The 22,857-nt window shown below is 46.0% G+C and overlaps 1 protein-coding gene across 3 annotated transcripts in view; it reads left to right on the plus strand.

Annotated features, from left to right (window-relative positions):
* RNF152 (ring finger protein 152) overlaps positions 1 to 22,857 on the plus strand; it is a 57,710-nt gene that overhangs the window by 1,659 nt on the left and 33,194 nt on the right. The window contains exon 1 of one of the 3 annotated variants that reach the window (XM_030943901.1): positions 12,388 to 12,438. The exons of 1 other annotated variant lie outside the window; for it this stretch is intronic. The gene's annotated coding sequence lies outside the window, so the exon portion shown is untranslated. Of the gene's footprint in view, positions 1 to 12,387; positions 12,439 to 12,807; positions 12,878 to 22,857 lie in introns of those variants that run through there. One more of the 3 variants, XM_030943903.1, reaches the window with a different exon arrangement.

Here is a 22,857-nt window from a genome sequence, read left to right on the forward strand (position 1 = left end):
ATCAGTGTTTTGTCTCATGACACCTCTGGGCAGGGAAGAAGAAGTGTTTCTGTGACCCATGATCATGCCATAATTATCCCAGGTGTAAATGAAGAGCTGGAGCCACAGTCATTGAAATTGAGTCAGCGACAGTGAATTTCACCTGGTGTTTCTGGTATTATTTTAGAACCAGTGACCCAAATTGTAGCACACAAACTGCGACGTATTTATTGCATAAACATATATAAATTTTGGGCAGCTACAACGCGGTGTGTACTCCTGCTGCTGTTTTGACAGTCTTAGCTCAGTGAAACTCCTAATTGAACTTTCAGTGCCTAAAATAATACAGCCATATGTGTAACTGCAGTGTGTACTTCATAAATGAGATGGTGCCACCATAAACTGTGAAAATAATGCAGCTGTATAAAATTAGAGTGATGAATGTGCATTGGCCTGCAGTTCTGCTGTGCAAGCCAAAGCTGGTACCAAACTCCCTCAAAACCGCGGGTATTTAAACAAGCTTTATAGGGCAGCAACTGCTTACTCTGCACTTTCATGTGTGGGATACAATGCTGGTATTTTTTTTTCCCCTTTCATCCAAATTTTTCTACTTTGGTGACATTTCTGTTATGATGGTCGTCCTCCAATGCAGGTGGGCTTTGCTTCAGTTTTGGAGAAAACCACCCATTCCAGGCTACAACCAGCTGCTGTGAGCTGGGAGCTCCCAGATGGAGGGAAGATGAGAAAAGGGACAAAGGAAAGTATGGCAATAGGGTGAACAGGAATTTGGTTTTGCTGCATTTTCCTTCTAAGGACAGAGAAAATCTTCAGTTTAGCGGGTTGTCACCATCACAGGTCCCCCTCCCCTTCCCCTGCATACAGCTCCTCAAACAAAGGACAAGTTAGAACAGGGGACAAACAAAGACCTAGGCCATCAAGGGCTGAGAGCAGAAAGACGAGGAACATGAATACAGCCAAATGACACCCAAGTAAAGAGACAAAAGACTGGGAGTGATTCCTGATGACTCACAGAGGAGGGAGAGGATGAGGAGGCAAAGACCATGATTACTATCAGCTTCCGGAGGGAACATCCCAGCCAGATCCCAGGCTACCACATGGTGCCCGGAGGAAAGAAGCCAGGAGAGACGTTGAAGACAGGTTAGTGAGTGAAACACCTCTTTGTAGTCACAGGGAGACCTGGCCGAGACTGCCGGGACTTTATCTGGTGATAAACAGGTTCAGGTTAGGGGTTGTTGTGGTGGGTTTTGGTGGTTTTTTTTTTTTTTTTTTTAAACTAAATCTGCAGCTGCTACAGTATTGCAACATTAAAAGATGAAGGCTTAGCGCAATTAGATTTTTGGCCAGCGTGAGTACTCTGCTGGATGTTTCCTGAAAGAGGCACACTCGGGATAAGAGTAGTTCAGCCATCAGCAGATAAACAGAGATTTGACAACTTCCAGACCCAGAGCAATCGCTGCCGGCGAGGGTGCATCACTGGGGAGTGACTGTCGCTGTTTATCGATCTTGATAAGCATGCAGAAACATCTGTGGACAAGTAGCAGCCATGGCTCTTAAACGGAGACTCTCCCTCTGATACTATTCCACAAAAAACCCCAAACGTCTACATCCCAGAAGTGATTAGCAGCATATGAGAGTTCTGTAGGAAACACCGGTGAGTCCATATGCAGAACCCTATGCCATAGCACACTTTTCTTGCCTACAGGTGGCAGAATGAAATGAGATGATGCACTACATGTACTCAGACAGTCAGAATAACCTTGCTCTGTAAATATTCACTATTTTAAATTTAATTTTTCATGCTGTGGCAACACCATTGCACCCCCTCTGCCTTAAAATAGCATTCACAAGAACCAACCCGCTGGTGAGGCTGTGCTGGAGCTTCAGCTGCAGACATGACTACACAGCATCAGCTCCAAAGAGAGGTTTGTCATGCTGCCATCAGCACTTTCTTGTTATATGGGATGTCTGGACAGGTAGGACTTTGGCATTAGGCTCTGGCAAGCAGCAGCCTGCAACTGCAGCTTTTTCCAGAGCTCAGAAGTAATTTAGTGCGAGGCAAGGATTGGCTGCACTGAGAGAAGCAGGACCAAGGCACCAGAGGTGGGCTCCTCCTCACCTCAAATTTGTAGCTTGGTCCTCCTTGTCCAGTCGAGCACTTCTGCCAAAAGCCACCTGGCAGTCTCCTGGTGCCACCATTGCACATCAGAGAAGTTTTCCTCATAAATTAAAGGACAGAACCAGCTGGCTGGGGCTGGATCTGGATGGAGCAGGATACTGTCATTTATAAGACAGCAAGGATGAGGAGGATGGTTAAGGAGCTCATTCATAGCAGCACTTCATAGCAGCAGGGAAGGAATTAATTTGCCATGAGGTGGAAAGAATAAAATAAAATCCTAGCATTGAGAATTATGCTTCCCGATCTAACTTTGATAAAGCCACAATGAACAAGATTGAAACTATCTGGGCCAGTGAGAGTCCTGTGGAGAGCAGCCCAATTTGCCTAAGGCAGCTATGATGAGTAAGAAAGGTGACATCTCAAGCAAGAAAAGAGTTTGCTGAATTTGGTCTCTCTCATGATTCCATTCAGGCATTGCCTGAAAGATGATGATCCTGAGTTCAGAGCCTGTAGACCACTTGATTTTTCCACTTCTGATATAGTGCAGTTGATAATCTGTGTTTTCTCATCTGTCACCAGCACCACTGGTGTAGAAACATATTCAGAGAAAGCAAAACACTTCTGACTTTAAAATGGAATTGAGTTCTGCCAGACATAGGCAAATCTTTGTTAAATTTGGGAAGAGGATGATGAAAGGAAACATTGCAGAGAAAAGAGTAATATAAAAGAGGTTTGGAGATTATTGTGGAGTTGCATCAGAATGGTTTTAAAAGAAGATTAAGAGAGAGAAATTAGTAGGAAATTAAGAAATGGAGAGGGGAAACTTTCAGGTAAGGAGAAAACCATAGTTTAGGCTTTAAAGGAAGAGAGACAGGAAGACAACAACCAATGATAAAAACTAAAACCAGAAATGGTTGGAAGGAAACCACAGCTTTAGAGGGAGAACATGAAGAAAGCTGTGTAATATTAGGTCTAGCAAAATGTATTTTATTTATTCATAGTTCTTCTGGATTATTTTTTGCTGGCAGCTGCTGAGGGTCCCATTGCTGCACATTCCCCTCCCTCCATGGAGGGCAGCCAAGCACTTCTCTTTGAGGATGATGAATGTGCAAAACAGTTTTGAACGCTTCAACTTCAAACAAAGCACTTTCCAAAGCTCCTTTCTGCCTTGGGCAGCCAAACTCGAGTCTCCCTGGTGGAAACCTGGCAGCTTCCATGGGCTCCTTGTGCAGGTTGGTCCATTATTAATGCTGAAATATAGATACTGGGATTGAAATAAATGAGAATCAGGCAAACTTTCCTTGCAAAAAAGAGAAATGTATTTTACTTCCTCCTTGCATGTCCTGTGCTCACTCCTTGCAGACAGGTGGGTGGGAACATCAGCTCTCCTAGATTTAGAGCAGCTTCTGTATGGGACCCTCCAAATCCTGTTATAATCAATGGAAACTCCATCACTCACTTTAGTGGGACTTGGTGTGGCCCTGCAAGGCTCACAGCCCTGAAAGTCACACCCACCAGCACCCAGTGGCCTCTTCAGAGAATCTGGAAAAATTGGGAAAGTTGTGAAGTTGAAAAACAGCCTAATCTTTTTAATTCTTTTCCTGAGTAAGCCTTTTCCAAGCCTAAAAAGAGTGTTGAAAAGAAAAGCCTTTCTCACAGGTAATTTTTGTTCAGCCCAAACAGCAACATAGTAAATTTTTCAAAAGCTTTAAGGGTGTAAGTCCCATCTGACTTCAGAAATAAGACTTAGGCAGTTTTTTGCCCTTCAGCCACATTTGTAAGGAGATCTGTACTCCTTTAAGGAAGGTATGAAAATGGGGTTCTGAACACCTCTTTTTAAGTCAGAGTTAAATGTAAGAGCTACCATGTTAGAGGACTGACATTAGATATGGATTTAAGGAAGTCCTTGCAGCTCGCAGGTCTGAACTGGGAACTCTGCACTTATTTTCTGGCAGCAATCTTATGTGAGATACAAGCAGTGCTGTTCTAGAAAACACGAACATGCTTAACTGGAGCTCTAGAAGAGTGAGTACTAATGAGACTGATCTATGAACTTAATAAGAAGCTTATTCTCTCAGACCATAAGCAGGTTGTTTGAAAAAGCACGTACTAACTGAGTGAGGCTGGGAAAAGACTGTTTTGAAGCTCTGTGACTGCAGAAATTCCCTCAGAATCATCTTGAATTTGGCAGGGCAGGAGACAGGAGCCCATGTGGACATTGAGCAGCAATGTAGTCCCCCAGATTTGGACACACTGATATAGGTTTGAATGTGTCTGCTTTGGCTGGTGTGTCCTGAAGACATTTGCTTGCAGAAATAAATTTCAAATTAGACACCACTGAAATTCCTTAAGCTTCTTCCAGGGGTGTAAAGACTGCAGGATGAAGCCCTGAATGAAAGACTGCTGTGCAAGGTTATCATCAACCAGTGTAGTTTGACCAAGCAGGTCTGGCAGGGACAGCATTGGTTTTGATTTGTTTAATGGCTACCACAATGCCCTCCCCTCTGCGAGGCACAGACAGGATGCTTTCATTTTCAGAAGCCCCAATAAAACAAAAAAATATTTACTTCATATACTCATGTACTTAACTAGCCATACTGTCTATCCCAGGAAATCCGTGGGGTTTCCTGAAGAGCTCTGCTACTTATTTCATTGTAAACGGTGGGGAATCTGCAGCTGTAGTGTTAAATGATAAATGATGTAATTTTCAGGAAGTGTCAGGATGAAGTGCAGTCACTGCCATGCCAGCACCCAGCACATAAATATCTCAGTGTGCTTGTTTTTCTGTGTGTGCTTCATATTTGGCTCTGAAATTCTAGGCCTTGGTTCTCATTCTGTTAACACTGAGTGAGTAAAGTTACTCAGCTGAGGATGCTTCAGAGCAGCTTGTCCTGCGGGTAAGAGCTGGAAAGATCAGCCAGTGGCTTGGAAATGTGTAGTGTAAAAAGTCAAGAAAACAAGTCTGCATAAACACAGAGACTTGCATACCTCACTTTATTTTCTCTGCTAAAGTACATCATGACAGACACGATGTCTGGATGATTGCTGGACTTTGTTGGACACGGGCTGGGTGTTCTTCCTGGGGTAACCACAGGGTTTATAACACCAGTCACAGGGTGTAAAGCACCCTGAACCTGGTGACTGATCCTAATGGTCCTAATGAACTATATCTAAAGTGTTTACACAGTGCAATTTCATCTTGTCAAGGCCTGTAGTGTGAACTGTGGACTCTTAGTATCCTGAGGATAATATATCTGGTACTTCTGCTAGGCTAGAGAAAATAACCTTTCTTCTACTCAGTTTGCTTTAATTAATGCCAGTGTTGAGTTGCATCCCTTTTTTTTTTTCTTTTCGTCTTCTGTAACTTGTTGAAACATTAATCTTTTGGGTTAACATTTTCTATGCCAGGTGAATACCTCAGTCTGATTCTGGAGGGATGTTTCTGGCTGTTCAGCTCTTTCTATGACATTTTTTCCTGTGAAAGACTGAATACTTGAAACTAGATTTTCTACATAGCATTAATCACTGCCTGATTGTGATTCCCCTTCCAAAATGCAAGAGCAAAAAAAAGTGGTGCAACTCAACTCTGGCTCCTGTGAAAAATACCCAGATTCAGCTAAATTATAAATTCTTGGAAAATCGCAGTTTGCACACTCCTGGCAGAGGCTTCTAAGTGTGGCTGCTGCTCTCTTTGATGTTTTAGTCTGTGGAGACTTGTGCTCTGGTCTGTCTGTGGCTGCAGGGACTGAGTAGGAGGTTTCTGGCAATGCTCTTCTTGGTGCCTCCTGGTACAGCCATGGAGACTTGTGCTCTGTGTCAGTGATCGCCTGGATCCCAAGCAATGAGGAGGAAGGGACCTGGCCTTTGTTTGTGGAGTTGGCATTAACTGGCGGACTAAAGCAGCCTGCAGTGACAGACTGGAACTGGAGACTTGGAGTGGAGAAGGTACTTGGGCCTCACTGTAAGAAACCTGGTCTGGGAGTTGGGGTTGGAAACTGAGGCTGGAAACTGCTGGGATGAAATGTGGGTTACATCTGGACAAGGAAAATGGAGGAGATGGTGCTGAAGAGAAGAAAGTGGCATATCAGGACTCGAGACCAGGAATGAGGGAACAGGGAGCCTGGGACATGGAACCTGGGTGGTGGCACAGGGGAAGATGACAGAGGAGGTTGGCATTGGAGAGCAGGAAGCTGGGGTTGTGCTTCTGAGATCCCATGCAACTGAAGGGAAGCCCAGGATGCTGTGAAAAGCAGCATGCACTTGTGTAATGGAAGCATGTGGTTATGTCAGGAAGGATTTGCACAGTCAGCCTTAATTTGGGTGTTTTCTAATTTTAAATGCTTATGTTTGAAACCTCAATTTTCTTTTTAATTGAGCTTTTTGTCAGCAATAGGACTACCTGCATTTATTGTGTAGAGCTGGTGCCAAAGGGCTGTCCTGATGCTTTTAGTATGCAAGTCCTGAATAGTGAAGTAGTTGTTGCACTTAGTAAATTATGATGAAATATCTTCATGCCATTTATTTGTGGTGCTGTTTGTATATGAGGACTGTAATTCTCTTAAAACTCATCTACTTCAGAGGAGAATGAATTAACATGGATGATTGAGGGGCTGTCTAGCTAATGGACTTCCAATATAGTTAGTGCCCACCAACGAATTCAGTGTTGCTTTGGATAAAGGAAGAGTTAGGGTTTTTAAAATAATCAGGCTTTGGTAATTGAAATTCACTGATGTGAAAATATTTTTCACATATGTTTTCTCTTTCGTTAAATATACAGTGAACTATTAATTATTAAGAAGATACAGGCATGACTCAGTACAGTAAAAAACAAAGATTAGATATTTTTCTAAATATCGCCTTGTGATGGGATAAGAGGAGAGAAAAGTGCAGCTCTGGAGATAATTGCCAGAGCTTATAAACAACCCCTCCCTTTCATTTTGTGACAGCTGCAGCAGCAGAGACAATATCCAGGACTGTACAGAGAGCAACTGCTGCGGCAGCACCCCTGGTGTGTTTATCCAGCTCTCTGTACTGGCAGTAAATGTTCCAAATGCGGCAGGAGACAGCCCTGAGTGCCCAGCTGATGCTGCCCCTGCTTTGAGCAGGGGGATGGACAGGAGGATCTGCAGAGGTTCCCTTCCACCTCGGTTATGCTGTGCTGACAACATGGGTAATACATCTCAGGCACATCTACACATGCTGCCCAGAGGCAGGCAGTGACACCGTGCCAGAGGTGGGACCGTGGTTGGTGGGATACAGAGTTTGTGGCTCCTCCAAGGTGACTCACTGAGAGGAGTCTGGGCCACCGCTTTGAAGGAAGCAAAGGGGGGGTGTGTCAGTAGACCCAGGTGATTCTCAAGATTGGGAGCCTCAGGGGGCTCTTTGCACTGCCTATCTCTGGGCACTAAACTTCAGTGCAGGAAGCTTTTCCCCCAATCTTATCTGTGGAGGGAGATTAGTCCAGACAGCAAGAAGGTGACTCAGAGTATGGATTTCTGCTGTGAATTACCTCCAGGGACATCTCCCCTTTGAATGTAAAGGCTCAAAGCTGGTACTGAAGGACCAGCTTTCCTACATTTTGTACTTACAGATGTTAAATCACCTGATATGTCAAGGCAGGCTGAGAGAGTTGGAATAGTTCACCTTGGAAAAGAGAAGGCTTCAGGATGACCTAGCTTTCCAGTACCTGAAGAGAGCCTTCAAGAAAGATGGAGAAAGATTTTTACAAGAGCATGTAGTTACAGGACAAGAGGGAATTGATTCAAAGTAAAGAAGAGTAGGTTTAGATTGGAAATTCAGTGGAAGTTCTTTGCTGTGAGGATGCTGAGGCACTGTAAACAGGTTGCCCAGAGATGCTGTGGAAACCCTGGAAGTGTTCAAGGCCAGGCTGGATGGGGCTCTGAGAACCTGGTCTAGTGAAAGGTGTCCCAGCCCATGGAATGTGGGTTTGGACAAGATGATCTTTAAGGTTCCTTCCAACTCAAACCATTTTATGGTTATATGATTCTATGATTCCATGATTCATTATTAAAGTTATAATTAATAGACAAGCATTTACAAAATATTGCTATCAGGAGAAAATTATTGATCAAATTTCTGTATCCAACCCAAGGACAAAAAGTGGGCTGAATGGCACACTGGTGAATAGAGAATTTGTTGCTCTCTTAAGGTAGGCACATTGACCATCTTCTCCTGCTTGAAGCCTTTAATCTTAATGAAGGGGTGAAGGCTCTCCTATTAACTTTAGGGTGGAGTTTTTTTTCGAGGGAGACTGGGGTTTCACAGCAATTTATTAAATGGAGTTACCACAAAAATGCATCCTTTTTACGTGCTTGTTTTCAGGTTAGTGACCTGTAAAAGCACTCTGCTGAATCTTTTCAAGCATACAATAAAGAAGAGTTTTACGGAAGAGAACAAGGGAATGTGTATGAGCCTGTCAGATTTCAATGAGCCAAAATGTTCATTGTAATTTTATCACAGGGTATCAATATGAGAAGTGACAATTACCTGTGATCAGCAGGGCTTGAAGCTGTTTCCACCTATAGATGCTTTTTTAATTGCTATGGGCTGTACTTTTGTCTCACAGTTTTAGGCAACAGCTTTCTGCGAAGCTTTTGTGCAAGGTGTGGGGTTTGACAGGCCTTGACTCAGTAGCAATTTTAATGGTCAAAGTAATTTTCTCCCCTTAGTCCCAGAGCTCTGAAATCATAGAAGTCTTAATTTTTTCCCACTGAAAGATGTTACCTGAGCAGGGGATATTATGAAGTTTGGTGAGGTACTGCTGTCTCATGCATTTGTGCTCGCTGGCTGCCACACTGAAGGGAAAAGAGCTGAACTCTCCCTGCCTCTTGCTTGGGGAGGGTTCAAAGAATCTTCTTTACCCCATCTTCTTTACCCTCAAAGATGATTTCTTTGCCCCATTAATGATTTAATACACAACAACAAAAATTAGGGACGTTGCTGTCTGATTTCTTCTCCTCTGCCAACAGTTTCAAAAGCAGCTGAAAGCATACAGGAAGATAGAAGGATACACAGTGGGGTAATATAAATTTTGTTTCTCTAGGAAACTGGGCTTAAAAGAGTTCTTAGGCTTTTTTAATAACAGAATAAACATTGGAAATATGATTTAAACCTTCAGTGTTGACTCAAAAATGAAAAGGAATGGATCCCCTATGTGCTGATTATTTTTAAAATGCTCACAAGCTCCCATAGAACCATTCGGTTTTATGATTATTTGGTGACTTGTTCCTGGAACTGAAAGTTTGACACTGAGGTCTTACATACATATTGTGCGTTAGAGGTCTCTTAGGTGATCATAATGGAGAAACCATGAGTTAGCTACCTTTGTTATGATATCCCAGTGCTACCCCAGCACTTGCAGGGATTGCTCCTATTATTTCTGTCAATGATAGGTGTTCCCACTTCCCAGTACTGGGTATGCTTGAGTGAGTGCATCTGATAGCAGTTTGTTCTCATTGACTGTTAGGTATGATGTAAAAATTAAAATTGTTAGAAGAAACCAGTAGGGGAAAAAAAAAGTCCCCATATCCAACCATGCCCTTCCTCTGTCTTTTGATGCCTCTGGCACTGGATGAACCCTTTTTATCCTTTTTATTCAGGTAGGAACTGAAAAGGGCAGTACCAAAGAACTTGCTGCCTTTTACAAAACCGTCTCCTAGTGAAAAGTTTTATCGAAATAAACCATGTGAAGCAATCTGAAGATGAAATCTATTTATCTTTCTTTTTTCCTTCCCAAGCCTATTGCTGTGAACTTTTCAAGTTCCTCCCAAGAGACTTATACAGACTCTACTCTTAACAGATGCAGCCTTGGGGACGATGGCGGCAATCCAGGGATCCTCCTGGGAGTAATTACCTTTTCCAGTTCCCCTCATCTGCTGCATCTCTCTGGTAGCACTTCTGCCAGGAGCTGTGCATGGAATCCATTCAGCAGAGGGAGTCAGATGCTAAAATCTACAGTAGCCCCTCTAGACCAGGACCTTGTATTTGCATGTGGGATCTGAAAGACTTGATTGTTTGCTGTCTGCTTAACCTGGATGGGGGTGTATGGGGTGAACTGGTCTCAGCTGAGCTGGCTTAACTCTCCTGTAATGATACAATCACAGCAGCAACAACAGCAATGCCATTGAGTCATTGTGTAAATGCTCTTCAACACTGCACTGCGAGATTCACCTCTGCAAGCGCATGATCTTTTTCTACATCTGTATAGCCCCCCTGCCTTTTACTGGTGGACATAATCTGCAGGACGGCTGACCAGTGCAGAGTTGGAGGGACATTTGGTTCCATTCTGTAATGCATTTTCCTCCCTTGAGTCCATGGAGATCTGGTACCATAGCAGTGCCTGTAGGAACCAGATGCCACTTGTTCCCTGAGGAAGAAAGGGGAAAATGACCCCTGGAAGGGTAGGGACTTGGTGCACAGAGGCAAGTAAGGAATTGTGCCTTCCAAACCTCATCTGTCTCTTCAAAGACTCGATGTTACACAAATGTCTGATATGAATTTGGCATAAGCACCTTCTTAAATTGTAAAAAAAAAAGCCCCCCTCTTCAGCATCTCAAAGGCTTTTTCTGAACAAAATCTGAAGAACATTGAGTGGCCGTGGTGGGAAGGTGTGGGTCACATCAGGGGCCATGGGCCACGGCCCATCCCCGAGAGCAGAGGGAAGGATGGCAGGAGGCCCCTGTTCCTTTAAGGGACACTTCAGAAGAAGCAATTTGGATGTTTGCTCTTCAGATTACTCAGCTGGGCAATGGGAGGGGGGAAGGGGAGATCGGCAAAATATTTCACACAGTCCTTCCAGCTGATCAACAGAGAAGCGAAAGTCAGCTGCATGTGCTAAAATGATGCCTGTGGTGTAAAATACATCGTGAGAGGTCAGAGATGGTAGTGACTAATACTTCAGAGACAGACATGAAGGGGGAACCAGACTCAAACTGATGGCTGAAATTTGACCCATTTGACTTCTCCTGTGTTATCTCAATTATTTCATTAGGAAGTTTTGCATCAAGAAGCACTGTGGGATGCAAAAATCTGCTTCAAACGTTCATTGTGAGAATGGTAATTGAGTTTTAAATATTTATGGCAGAACCTGGAGTTGTACTAGTGAATGCATTACAGACTCTCCCTAGTGGTAAGCCTGGCTTGCTGGAGACCTTGCGCTGCAAACAGCCCCAGTACAGTGAAGAAGGGGGAAAGGAATTTTATTTTCTGAAAATGATTTATTTAGCTGATTATAGAGAGCTTACTCCTTCCTAGGCAACAGTTTCAGTGTGGAGGTACAGGATATGGGGAGAAGGGTGTTCTATACAAACCTGACACCTGGTTAACCTACAGGTCTGCGTTCACACTACTTGCAACTGTTTGCCCCCAAAAAACACTGGATATGCAAAAAGATGAGGCAATGAGGAGTGAAGACTCCTGCCTACTGTTGCCATTTGTAGCTCTCGCCGCTTGGCATTACTGATCCCATGTGACACGCTCGGAGGTACATATGCATTTTTTCTTTTACTGCTGATGGAAATAGGATTGTTTTCTCTGCAGGGAGAGAAGAAACGAGTCTGTGGTCCTGTGCTCTGTTGCCAGCATAAGCCTTGGTGCAGTGGATAAAAACGAGGCCTTATTCCCTCGCCTGGCCCTGAGTCTGCTGTGGTAAGACAACACAGCACATGTACATACCGCTTTAATGTGCGCTACTAATACAGCTCTAAGCCTCCAGCTGAGATTAATGGTCCTCAAGTCACTTGAACCGGAGAATCTGCCTTGCGCGGGGTGTCCGACAGCCCCGCGCTCCCCGCGGGGGCACCTCCGCAGGGTGCGCGGGGCAGGCACCGCTCCTTCCCGCCGGGAATGCGCTCAGGTGCAGCTGTCCCTCACCTTGGGCCAGGTGGCACAACACGCTGCAGCTTAAAGCCGCAGAGCCCTTCCTCAGCCCTGAGGAACCCCCCGGCCGCTGCATCGTCCCTCTCGCCGCTGGCGGGGCCGGGTGGCACCATGCGGGGCACGGGCTGTCCGCAGCTGCCGCTGCTGCGAGGCCGCCCCGCTCCGGCCCCCCCGGGCAGCCTAGCCAGCGGCACCCGCCCCGGAGCAGTGGCCGGCCCCGGCCGGGGCGGTGGGGCGCACCAGGGTCCGGGGCGGCTCCGGCGCTCCCCGGCGCCTCGGCCACGCCTCGCTCGGCCCCGCACCCCGGCGGGGCGGGGGGACCGGGGGGCGGCGCCGGCTGCCGGGGCGAAGGCGCCGGCTGCGGCGGCGGGCGCGGGGCTGCCATCCCGCGGGCAGGCACGGCGGCGGCGGAGGATGGCGGCAAGGTCAGTGGGCGCCCGCTGCCCGCCGGCGGGGCTCCCCTCCCGGCCTCCCCCGGGGCGGCCGGCGATGCTCGCGCGCGGTGGATCCAGCGGCGGGGGCGCCTCTCCCGCCTCCTCTTCCCGGCGGGGAGCGGGGCCGCCGCGGGCGCGGATGCCCCCCGCCACGCCTCCCGCCCGGGCGAGGGGCAGACGCGGGTTTCGTAAGCGCCTGCCCCGGCCGGCCCCGCCGCGCTCGGGTGGCCGCGGCAGAGCGGGGTCCCCCCGGGCGGTGCCGCGGCGCGATGCGCGGTGCAGGTGAGCGGCCGAGCAGCGCCCGCCGTCGCCGCCGCGTCCCGGGAGGGCGGCGGGAGCCGAGGTTACTTCGAAACCCGGCGGGGTCGCGCCTGCATCGCACCAGCGCTGTTGCGAGTGGAAGAGGGTTATCCGTGTGCTCTGCGAGCAAGTAAATCCAGATAACTTAGAGACGGGGTTTGGTGGGGTCCTTTGTTCCAGCGGGAGGTTCGGTGGTGCTTTTGCGTTGGTTAGGGTTCGTGTTGGTATTTTTTGGGGTTTTTTTTTGGGGTTGATTTCCCTTCCTTGTGCCGGCAGTTAGCGGAGAAGACACGCGGTAACTCGGGTGCTGTCATTAAGTGCCAGACATCTCGCCGGGCTTTTAGAAAAAGGCTTTAATTATTTTTTTAACCAGCCTGTAGGAGAGCCATGAAGCCTTCTGCCCAGGTAGGGTCCCCCCTATACGGAGCGGCAGCGCTCAGAGTTCCTTACGATGTTAGATGCCGACCCAGCTGAGGTCGAGCTGCCAGAAATGTGATTTACGGACCCTGCCGATATCCGTCACCCAAGCGCTTTGTTCCGATGCGCCGTCCGGTGGAGGGACTTCTCCGGGAGCAGCTCTGCCTCTCTTGAAATGTGGATACACAGGATACACAGGGTGCTAGCCGGCGAGGCATTAAGAGTGTGTGTTTGTGTAATAGGTGTCTCACAAAAAAAAAAAAAAAAAAAAGGCACAAACAGGATTTTGATAAGGTTCCATTAATTGAACTGTACTGAAACTCTTCCTCCTCCTCATCGATATGGCCCATAGTTTGTTTTTGTTTGCTTTTTAGTTTTGTTTTCAACTAGTATGTTTCAGAGAGGTTTTGATACCGATTTACTTAGACTTTTTTGTCTGTTTTAGGCTGTTAGAAATTACTTGTAGCCTTTCAACTTAGGATGAGTACAAAGATCCTGTTCTCAGCCTTTCTGTACCACAGGCCTTTTTGAAATGCCCAGCGAGTCTGCGCTAAGGTAGAGCCTATGGGATGACAACAATAGCAATCTGGGAAAAAAAACCTTCTGCTGAAAACTGTTCTTGGCTATGTAACAGTGTGTGGCTGGATTTCAGATTCTTACTAGTTGCATGAAAGGTGGAATGTAAAGTAGCCCTGGCTGAGGAGTGCGAAGCTGGGACAGCCTTGTGCTGTTGCTGGCCATGGCACTGGTGGCACTGGTGTGCCCATGGCTGCTGGTACAGGGCTCTGTGGAAAATTCCCGCTATGCACAAGCTGGCAGTAGAGTTAAACAGCCCAAGCCTCTGGCTTAAAGCTGTGAGGTCTCTCAGAGGTTTTGGACAGCTGGCCAGGTATGTGAAGACAAAGTAAAATGATACCTGTTTTTTGCTGCTTTTCTGGGGGGAAGTTGGTTGGACCACACGTGATAGAAATATATTGCGAAGTCTTCTTGGGAGTATTGGATAGTGCTGTGAGAGATCCAGATAAGAAATGCCAAGAAGACAATAAATATTATTTTGGCCTTAATATTGTGTGTTTAAGTTATACATGGAAATGCAAGAACTCAGAATGAGCCTCTCATCCAAAGACCTGCTGTGGCTTAGCAGAGTGCCCAGGGAACGGGCAAGTAGATCCTTCTGGGTGCTGGTCACCCTTCCCCAAGGGACTCACTTGGTCCTTCAGCTTTGCCAAAATCCGTGGATATGTTTTTGTATACCTGCTCTTGGCTTCGGTTCAGGGTTCTCACCTTGACCCCTCGACGAACTGGATCAGAAGCTCTACCAGCCACAGTCCAGCAGAGGCTTCAGCACAGGTTTAACTTCAGTCATGTGAGTTGCCCCAGTGAAATTAGAGGGATACTTGAAAGCAAGTTTACATATGGAGATTTCAATCTCAGGGCTGCCTCTCATAAGCTTTCTAGGGTGTGAACTGCTCATCGTTTTGCCTTGCATGGGGCTGAGAACAAATGCCACATCATGTTTGGATTCCATCCAGAACAGCTGACCATACTTGGGACCAGTACTGGCAGAGCAGGAGCAGTGGTGCTTCTGTGCTGGAGTTTTATGGAGCATTAGTTTGTGCTTGGGGCTTGAAGTCTTGCTGGAAGCTAATGAGGCTTATACTCCTAAATGCTCAAGCCATCCTTTAGAGCAGAATTTAGTTTTCTAAGCCAGTGAAATATTTTTCAGATTGTGACCTCAATCAGTTGATGGGGCCTGGAGGATACAGTCTTTGGTATGAATGAATTTAGATGATTCCCCTGATCAGTTGACATGACTCTACTGAAGACCTGGTGATCTGTGGTTCTGATCACATAGTTGTTGACTTTGGGACTTGGTCTGGGGCTCTAGCCTTTTTAAGAAGATCAGGCATTTTTAAAGAAGATCAAGTGTCCTTAGATTGCTTTTTGTATACCTGTGTTTATTTGTCAGCCAGTTCTGCAGCCCCCTTCTGTAGAAGATATTCAGGCAAGTAATGTCTCTGACTTGAGTGTGGTTATTCAGCTGAATAAATGGTGTGCAATCCAAGTTCAAAGCAGCAGATTTTGGGTGTGAGTGCTCTTTTTGTGGAGCATGTGGGAAACTAATTTCCAGAGCCTGGGATCTTGGCGTGCCTTAAATTTTCTCATGTTCTTATGCTTTGCCTCTCTATCCGGTGGGTGGGCTGGAAGTCAGATGGAAGGCTGGGTTTTCCTCCCCTTACAGAAAGCAGCTCTTCAGAGAAATTCCACAGCTGTTTCTGAGTCTGTCTGGAGTTGCTTTCTTGCTTTGTTGCTGCTGTTTCCTCCTGCTGTGCTGTGCTCTGCGAAGGGAGCAGAGGAGTCCTTGGAACTGATGCAGCTCCGTAGCATCATCTGTCACACCGAGTGGTGTTGGAGGAAACCCTCCCAGCCCTCATCAGTGCAGCCTCTCCCTAGGTCCTGGACTGGCCAGGGCTCAACATTTGCTGGTCTGACTGCAGCAGAGGTGCCCCCTGCCCTAACGGCAGGGATGGTGGCCAGGCAACAACAGCATGGGTTAAGGGGATGCTCGGGATGGCAAGGAGAAGGATGCTGAGGTCTCCAGGATGAATTCATTTCTAGGGTTGTGAAGGAGAGCTGCTTTCACCCTGAGATCTGAGTGATAGTTCTTCAGTCCTGACAAAGCATTTCACCGCTTGCAGATGCAAATCCCCTTGCCCTGTTTTTCTGCTGCAGAAATTACCCCTTCAGAGCAAGCCCCAGACATAAATAAGTTTGAAATTTGCCCCTTTCTGCTCCTGATGGGTAACATCTGGGTAGTTACAGAGCTGAACTGCATTGTGTGCTATGCAGCTCATAGGCTGGATTGAGCAAGGCGTTGTTTTTTGAGTTGTAGCAGAACATGGGAACACCACTAATCAAACATCATGATTTTCATCTGGTTTTGTTTTATTTCATTTTAACTTAGTTTCCCCAGGAAATGAGCACTGTTTGTCTTCTGTTTGGCTAGTTTTAACCAGATTGCACCAATGGTTGGCAGTCTGGAAGATCACTCATTTCCCACTTGTGTTTCTTAAAAGTAGTGGGTGGCGGGGAAATCTTTGAAACAGTGCTCTCTCTGATGAAAACTAGACTGCTTACAGCCTACTCTCTGTTCTGCCTGGTAGTGGCTGTCCAGCCAGGCATTGCATGTGTGGTGGTCAAACATGCAGCAGCTCTGCAGCCCTGGCCAATTTGCAGGGTGTGTGTGGCGTCTAGGGCAGGGATGGATGTGAGGCAGCATTGAAGGGAGCTGCAGGGGCAGGAGGGCAAAGGACACAGATGTCCCACAGATGAGTCCTGTTTTTTACTCTTCCTTGCAGCATGGCTACCCTTTGGTTTGTCAAACTAGAGCCACGTGAGATCTAGGAAGGCTTGTGGGCTGACAGCCACAGCTTGGACAGCTTGCTTTCTCTGACCTCCAGGACACCTTGGGAGGTGAGCGTTGGAGCAGATGGGAATATGCACGCTGGGCAGGACTTAGCAGAGGTGTGTGTGCATGGGCAAACACTTTGCACGTGTGCAATGGCACTGTGATAATCTGGGTGTTCACTGATGCCAGCCATCCTGTTGAATTCAGTGATAATTTGACACTGGTAACATTCAGTGCTGTACGTTTCTTCCACAGCAGCTTCTGTGAGTGAATGTAGTCTCGGATTCCCACACAGCCCTCTCCCTCCCCAGAGTGACTTTAGGTAGGTGTGCACTTGGGCTGAGGTGCTGCTGTGGGATGTCAGGGACATGCTTGTGTGTTGCTGAGCGTCCCAGTATAGATGCAGCTGGTTTGGCATGGCTGTCTTGAGGGGTCTGCCTCTGAAATCTGGACACCATCGTACTAAGAAAAGAGATTTACCCTCACCCAGGCTGTGTCTGTGCTAGACAGTGTAGCTGTGCTGGATGTGGTGAGCACATTTCTTCCAGACCTGGACTGAAGGAAAAGACAAGCACTGACAATAGAAATAGGAGTGTCAGAGGTGTTGAGCATTTATGGGATGCACATGCAATTCGTCACCCACTGTGCATTTTGATACTCTTTTTGTTGCTGCTGATTGTCAGATGATGCAAACCTCTTGATGTGGGGCATAGGGCATGGCCCTGCAGAGACCACCAGTGTCAGGCTCTAATGTCAAAATATTATGTGACACCTTAGAGGGCCAAGGTAAATCTCAAACACCCATATAGATCTAGGTAAAACCAGATGTCAAAGGTGAGGTGAAGGAAGGAACTGTATAGCTGGCTCCCCATCATGGTTTACAAAGGATGTGGAGCATCAAGTTATGCTTATGAGGCAAAATGCTATTCCCTTTCCCCACACAAAAACTCTGCCTGGGCATCTCTGGCATCCAAGTGTAATTCTCTACGCTGTTAGGGATGTGTCACTTAGTGAAGCAGAACAGCTCTTGCTTCGCTTCTTTTCCCCTCCGTAAACGCCACTCTGACCACTGGTAGCTTGGCATGGTAGGTGACTGTGGTAGAATGGGCTCTTGGGCTTGGACAAGACTTTGCAGGTCCCTTCCTCTGAAGGTGCCAGCCACCCAAGCCTCAGAAATCCTGAAGCAGGCAGATGTGGGGTAAAACATGGCTATGGTGTTATCTTTGCCTGTTCTTGTTAGATGTATTGTGCTACCCCTATACCTTTATGAATGGTGCAGTGCTTTCTCTGTTAGCTTTTAAACTGAACTGAGCAGGAGGGAGGCATGCATGCCAAGGAGGAAGGATTGCAATGTTTTCATTAACAACCACAGTGGACTTTTCCATGGTGGAGCTTTTCCAAAATATATGCACTGAGAAGAGCTGGTGTGACCTGAGTGCCTGGGACACTGCAGGCTCTGAATGACTGCACCTCAGGGATTTGATAGTTCCAGGTTTTGCAAACTCTGCTCTCTGAGGATGGGGAAAGACAGAAGTAAAACTTGCTTTGTTAGGTGCACAAGATCATGTAAAGCTTGTGGTAGTAGCTGCAAGCACCCCACAGACAAGGTGAAAGTACTACTTAAAAGAAAGCCTGGATGTGTGTTTGCAACAGGGGACATACAAAGGCAAATAAGCTTTTTTAAAAAGCATGAAGCCTGCATAGGGAGCATGGTGTCAGACACACTGCCTCTTGCCAGCTAATACCATCTTGCAAATAAAACAAGTTGGGTTGTTCCTATTGCAGCTGCTTTCCCTCACAAAGCAGGATGACCCAGACGCTGAGAAACATGTTGGCAATTGGCCTGAAGTCGGATGTATGCAAGGTAATTTACTTAAAAGACTCAATATAACAATTATCATTCAGCATGGACACATACAGCTGTAATGTTTGCTTGCCAGTTGTATTTTATATGATACTCTCCCCGAAGTTGCTCATTGGCTGCATCTACCCACAAACACAGAAACACAGCCTGGATATGATGGGCTTCTTCCCTGACCTGCAGTTAGGAGCAATGATTACACTTTAAAAAGTGTTTTTGTGGAGATAGGAGGGATTCAGTGGCTTGGGCAGAAGGCTGTTAGTGGGGTCATTTGGGATCCAGGCCTTGGGAGCTTTCCTTCTGACCTTGGGTGAAGCACATCAGCTGCTCAGTGCTTCTGTTCATAAAATCTGATTTGTCACAATCAGCTTCAGAGTAGGTGATTGATATTGGTCTTGGTTTCGTCCTCTGAAACAACCCCAAAATCCTCAAATGTTTGTGCATGGAATTGAAGCATAAAAGCTCCCTTTCTTCTCCCTGCTCTTTACCTCAGATAAAGGTGGAAGAAAGGGAGCTGTTCACAGCCATCTGCTGGAGGCATCCGTCATGTTGGGAGCAGAGGCTGCTGGTTGTTCCACATGTTATTAATGATGAAAAGATATAAACATATGATCACATAATTGTGTTGCATTTCAACTGCTTACAAAATAATGATATCAGGGGAACAATGGGGTTACAAAATCAGGCGGACAAAAGCAATGAAGTTCCAGGACTAATGTTGCAGAACTCCCCTTTGCATCTGCATTATGATACAATCTTTAATTCTGTAATTGCATCATTTTTTCCCTTTCACAGAGTCCCTTTTTCATTAGATAGGTAATTGCTGCATAATTCATTTTCCCTTCCCCACATTTACTTTCTCCATGTGTCTTTACATCTATTTATTTTACACCCTACCCGGACCTCGAACTGAACAGTTGCTAATTCCTTCCTGGAGGGCTTTCTCTACTGGAGAACTTACTCTTGCAGCATATCAGGTACAGGTATTGTGTGTGTTTTCATAGTTGAGGAATGAAGTCAAAGAACAAATCAATCTCAGGAGATTGAAACACCTTCAATTTTGGCTACATCAAAGAGGTACTTGGGTATGGTTTTATTTTTCACTCATCTCAGAATACTTGGCATGATGTTGCAGTTCATCTGATGGAAGTGTAAGGACAGCTGACCTCAGCTGCTGGTGTCGGTAGATTAGCCCTAAATGCCTTGTCTTGAGTGTGGAACTGCCCCATTAGGGATCACCGGAAGAGAAAACTGGTTTCAGAGACTTACTGAACTTCTTAAAAGGTTTAGTGTGAAGCCAAGGAGGAGGTAATTCCTGCCTGTAGGTGGTATGTCCAACTTCCTCATGCAAGGTAGTTGTCTCTTTCTTCCTGCATTGCTTTGTTTGCTAATGTTTCTGACATTCACCGAGAGAGTCAGGGTTTGAGGGATAGCTGTTGCTTTTATCACACAACCTTAACTGCCTTTTTTTGAAAGCAGATTATTTCTAGAGCTTAAATGGTTTGTGATCATTGAATTGGAAAAAGTCAGTGCAGATATATACAGAGGTGGGGTGAAGGTTGTATAGGCAGTCTTCATGATACCTCCTAATTTTGAAGTGACCAAGTTTGTAGTCTTTGTATTAAAAAAACACCATAGCTAGGTTTAATTTTATAACTGTACAAAGGGAAAAGCAGGATATAAATAAAAATTAGGCCTTGTCATGTGAATCTGCAGTGGCCTGCAGAAAGCAATACTTTCCAAGTCATCCAGAGAGCGCAGACCCTTGGGATGTAACATTAATTTCTAGCCCATGAGATAAGGGCCTGGTGAGGAAGCGCTGTTTGGTATGGATGGTGGTCAGTGGCTGGAGTGGGATGACATGCTCAGCAGGTTGTATGGTGCTGTACTGGGGGGCTTTGCAACCCAGAGTCTGGATATCCTCAGATCCCAATTAAAGATGGGGTAGGCAGAGTTCTGGTGCTTCCTAAGTCCTCTCTAACTTGTTTGTGTCTCTTCTGTTCTGCATGCTGTGGGAGCCTAGTCGTCCTCTTAAACTTGCCCTTCCCAGTCCTCCCTCCTTTTCCCCCAGTTTCTGTGTTCCCCTAACAAATGCCATCTGCTTCTCTCCATGTTCTCAGGTAACATCACTTTAGCCTGTTGTTTCTGGTGCCATTTATAATTTTCCAGAGGTCCCGGATAGCCTGGTACAGTTATGTACAATCTTGGTTCTAGTGTAGATCTGTAATTTTTGCTTGTTCAGACTGTAGGTGAAGGCCAGCCCAATGCCTTTGAAGCATTTTAGAGGATTCATCTTCCTTACTTTTAGACCAGACCCATTACTATGGGATACTTTGAGATCAAGCAATGGGGAAATGGCTGCTTTAGGCCAATTCTATTTATACCTTATATCTAAAGAATATGTTGTGTTCCACCCTGTTCTTCAGTATTTTGTTGTATGCAGTCTTGCTTGATGTCACCTACCTTCTATGGGGTGAAATATTATACTGAAATTGCAACAGTTCATAGTGAGGAAGACTAGTTGCTCATGCTTTTTTTATTTTCTGGAAATGAATAGCAGCATGATAGTGCAAGAAAGAGTGTGCAGGTTCTGGAGGCTGAGCTTCCAGCTGAAATGCAAGTTGGTGAGCTTGGCTGCTTTCCAGAAAAGTGGTGTCTGTTGTTCCGGCAAGTCATTAGGTGTCTGCACTTCTGTCTTCTGACCAATTTACGAGTCTCTTCCTACATCTTTATTCAGGGGAGGGAGTTGGTTTAATACCAACCTCACGCAGCAGCAAGAGGGGATGATGTAGACAATTTCTGATTGTGTTCAAATGAGCATAACAATAGGCTTTCTTTATGTACTTTAGGATTTGTTGTTTCATTTTACTAGATGAGGAAAAGTGGATGTACCAGCAAAGAAAATATGCTTGCCAACAGATCTGGTCTTGGAACAGACCAAGCTGACCTGCAGTGAAACATTTGGGATGATAATAATTTAAAAGTCAGACTTGTGTTCTTGGGAGTTTGTGGTATGAATCATGGCCATGATCACTATAAACCACGTCAAACTAGATTAATAAAATAATGTCAGAGTGTCTTAAAAAGTTTCAGATGACTCCAAGGATTGTACACCTTTACAAAATAATTAATAAGCCAGATGCTAAAAACTGGCACCAACCAGTTTTTCTCCTTGCATTGCCACTATGTGCATAAGTCCAAGAGCCAGTAGTTGATTACTGAACTTCGTGTGTTTGAGGAGAGACAATTAACAGGAACATGGGACTGGTCTTCAGCTCTTACCTGAAAGTTTTTGGGGCTCCAGGGACTTTGTCAAGCCTCTGGAAGGTTACTGGGAGAAATGGCTTGTATCAATGGAGACAACTACACATCTTTAAGAGATGGGGGACAGGTTTTGTGGGGGGAGAACCTAAACAGCAAAAAACACTGGCATAGGCATCTTCAGCCTGGAAGGTGGTGGTGAGCCTGTGTGCCTAGGATTTGGTCTGTGCTTGGATAGGGTTCACTTAATCTCTGATAGAACCTTGTTCTGTCTGTTTTGTGTGTGCGGTTTTCTTTTGAAGTAAGCATGTTTAGGCAGACCTTCAGGCACTGTAAGTTGCGATAGCTCCCCTAGGAAAAAATCAACTCTCCTCTGTGGGGTGGTCCCCATGTTAGGTATGCCCTGCCGGCCTCTCTCCACCCCTGATTTGCCTCTCTCCTCTCTTCTTCATCACAGCATCTGTGGTCAGATGCTTAGAGGCAGGGATTGGAAAAAGCTGGCTCAGCAGAGGAGGTGGAGAGCCAGCTGATGCCACTATTAATGTTCTTTCAAAATTGATGGATGAGACGGTTACAAAATTGCAGAGGGAAGTGAAAGTTAACAGAATCCATGTTTTAATTGTATTCTGGATTGTTTTCAGCAGCCAGCTTCTGAGGTGCAGGACAGATCAAGCATTCTTGTGAGGATGTTGATGTGGACTGCACACTGTACTGTTTTTAAAAAAAGAAAAAGATTGGGCCAGTCTGTTTTCCACACTCTGCTGCTCTCAGTCTTCTTCACTTGTCCTGTGTGATAGTATGCTGTGTCTAGACAGTAAATCAGATCTGAAATACTGTCCTGATGCAGCTAGAGTAAAAAGAGGCTCTTGCAAACACCTGTGGTGTCAAGGTCCTCAAGCCTGTAAGGGGTACCTAGGTTCTAGACTTGTAATTTCCTCTGTGTGTCCTTCATCCTCATGGAAAGGATTGAGGATGGTGGAGCTGTCTGGCTGGTGGGTGACCAGCAGTGCTGGCCTTTAACCTGAGGGAGATTGTTCTTCAGCTGATGAAGCCATCCTGCTCAGTCTGCAAGTAGCAGTTTTGTGCAGCATGAGGTTTTCTTCTGGACCGGTGTTTTACTCTAGTATGCTTCATCTGGGATTGGACCAAAACACTCTCTTCT

This window comes from Camarhynchus parvulus, chromosome 2 (assembly GCF_901933205.1).
Source record: "Camarhynchus parvulus chromosome 2, STF_HiC, whole genome shotgun sequence".
Taxonomy (NCBI): Eukaryota; Metazoa; Chordata; class Aves; order Passeriformes; family Thraupidae; genus Camarhynchus; species Camarhynchus parvulus.